This window comes from Phytophthora infestans, genomic scaffold, assembly GCF_000142945.1.
Source record: "Phytophthora infestans T30-4 supercont1.15 genomic scaffold, whole genome shotgun sequence".
Taxonomy (NCBI): Eukaryota; Oomycota; class Peronosporomycetes; order Peronosporales; family Peronosporaceae; genus Phytophthora; species Phytophthora infestans.
In genome coordinates, this window is record NW_003303744.1 from 1635463 (window position 1) to 1638683 (window position 3221).

Genomic DNA, 3221 nt, shown 5'->3' on the forward strand with positions numbered 1-3221 from the left:
GTACCTGAAAACCAAATCAAGTGCGAAGCTGCAGCCATCGTCATGCACGTGTAAGTCTTCTTCACACCCATGCGTCTTCTTCCATGACATGGGTGTAGCTACGGAGAAGGAAACACTGCAAAAGTCTTTCGAGAGCTACTAAGGAGATCTCACTGACAAATCCCCTTGCTGCTCATCGATCCAATACGCGATGCTGGATACCGTCAGCTATCCATGGACTGATATCTCACTACAACAGAAAGTGTGCAGCTTCGCTTTGTCGGAGCAGCACGGGCAACGTATCGTCCAAGACGATCGCTGACACCATTATCGTCACGCATTCGATGGATGGACTTATGGTGGCTGGGGCATTGGCCAACGATCGATGTAAGCTCGCTCCTAGCACATCGTGGGTTGCTCTGAGTGGTAGGCATTGGCTCCGACTATCTATAAGATACTTGTAGCGGAAGCGCAGGATTCCTCCGGTTGGTGCGTTGCTCATCGGGCAGTGTCCAGCCAATAGCGTCGTCAAGGCCATGACGTACGAAAGTTATCCACGCACCACATCTGTGCATACATTTCGGCCCAGATCGCGTTCAGGAAACATGTCGGCGCCGTAATGTGCAGCGATAACTATGCGGGTCTGTTCTCGAGATGGCAGCCCGTTTATCAGCTAACAGGCTCAATGATTTCACACAAGTCCAAACAAACGACGGTATCGTCGAGTTCAAGAGTTGTGCTGGCGGTGGGTCTGTCCGACTTCAGCAAGAGCTACGTCGATCCATTCTATTTGATGGGCCTCAACCACGTGGGTACACTTTCCACAATGGCGATGGGTTTTTCGCATCTTCTCGAAAACATTTGAAATGGTTTGAATGCCTGTTGTAGTTCTGCGTATTCATAATATGAATATAATACTAGTACCTCGAAGTATGATACCAGGTAGATTTACTAGACGCGTATGTATTTATTAATAAGACTATTCTATCGAGTTGAGGTAGGTCCGATGATACTTAATTCCCAGTACCATTCACTGACTTTTGAGAAATCTGTGTCATAATTACTCCTGACTCGGTAGTCCTAAATATTATAGCGGCAGAGCTGAAATCATCTCTCACACCACTAACTGTATCTTCGAGTAGTTTCTCTACATGTATGAGAAAACCCCCGTTGCTGTTGTATTACCATAGCTCGACCCCTATTGCAACAGCAAAGTTTTGATGTGCCCACGCTCCAGTTTAACACCGAGCAGCAACAAAGTATCCAAGTCAGCAATTGTCGCCATTCGAAATATGTGCAAATTTGGCTCAGATTTTGCATATTACGCAAAATTTGATCCAAATCTGTTTTTAAAACACAAATAACACCATCAATAATTTTTAAAAAGTAGATGATCACCAGCACCAAGGGCTGCTAGATATATTTATAAAAAAAGCGCTAACGCTACTCTTGATATAATACGGTCGTCGCTGTAGTCGTAAGTCCAAGTTTCCTTCCTTGGTACCGACACACTACCGGTATTATGGTTTGATGATTCAGTGTTTAGTATTAATTGCAAATACAACGTCAGTAAAAATAAAATCCTAGCTCCGAATTCCGTTGCTTTTATTCGACCAAAATGGATTTCCTTTCAGTTAATTCTGAGTATACCTCGATGGCTTCCGAGTAATTGACCATGTAATAAAATATAATCTCTTGGCGAAGAAAATGTATCCTAAGCTTGCAGAACGGAAAAGGTTCATCGTACGAAGATTTAAGAACCGTAACCACGGAAGCCCAAGGTTGTCGGACGTGAGTCGTTTGTCTTACTTTATCAAGCATTTTGTTTCATGGAGGCTCGTTTTGAGCGAGATAAAGAGCTTATTTAGATCTTATTTTCGAGCTTCATTTAAACAACATAAAGTATTTTTATTTTCTCGGTTAATCAGGAGCTATTTCCGGCCGGCCGTTGGCTGTCCGACACGGTTGTTCAGTCCTCAGGCAGCGAGCCCGAAATTCCGGGAAGTGAAAAAAACATCCTTAAGTACGACAGTCAATAAACATTTTGTTCGTAAACATGTTTGCGAACGAAACGAGCTACATGTTTCTGTACGTGCATTAATAACTGGATGAATCCGTAACTCGCTCAAAACCATGATTACGACCTGGTATTCATATATTGCACGCGGGGTCAGTATAAATTAAAAAAATAAGGGAGTGAGTGCTGCACCCACCTCGTGCACATGGGACAGTGCTGGAGGGCTTGAGATCCGCATCCGGCTTGCGGGTATACCTCGTGTAGCGTATACTTTCCCCCCCCACTCATTTTTGCAGCGGGGGTAAATCAGCAGCAGCCAGGAAGCCATGGCGCCCGACCTGCGCGTCAAAGCGGCGGTGCGACCGCTGCGCCACGGAGGAGGGGCGAGTGATAGTGAAGAGGGGGTCGACAGCGACGATGAGTGGTTCGACTCGTCAGCGGAGTCGTCGGGTACCGGCAGCTCCACGTCCAAGCAGCGTCGATCGGATGTTTCCGACAGTCTCCAGACAATCCAGAGCGGTGAGCAGCCAGTGGTGATAGCTCCGCCACTCGAGAAGAAAGAGTTTAATTCCTGGGGCGCCTTAGACGCGTATCTAAAAGTCTATTTAGCCGAGACATACCAGGTAACGTTTGATGCACTGCATATGGTAGCAGGAGCCGTATCGCATTATCTAACTGATTTGTGCGTACAATTGCTGCGTGCAGAGCTTCCGCGTTCGCACTAATAACAAGGTCGTGACGAGAAATAAGAAGATTCGAGACTCCGGGTCTACGAAGCCGCTTGTGCCCGAGGGGTGGACTCATTATTCGAAGCCTTTCGTCTGCACCCACGCAGGGAAGTACAAGCCGCGTGGACAAGGCAAGAGAAAGCGGCAAGAGTCGAGAGCTCTCGAGTGTGACGCGCAGGTGTGTGACGCTCAGTCGGGATCAGTCGGGCTCAGTTGGGCTCAGTTGGGCTCAGTTGTGCTCAGTTGGGCTCGGATGAACTGAAATGGATTTGAATGGTGCTGTTGGTTGGCCATGCATGTGCTCACGTACAATTGTATCGCTACGTAGATCAATGCCTGCGTACAAGTGACCGACTCGGCTGCAGCAGTTCCCACTTTTTTTGTGCTGCGAATTACTGTTGCCCGTTTGGAGCATAACCATCCGCTCTCCAGACATACTTTCGACCATTATCCACACAACCGGACAGATTGAGTCTGAGCTGGCCGGGACTGTTAGC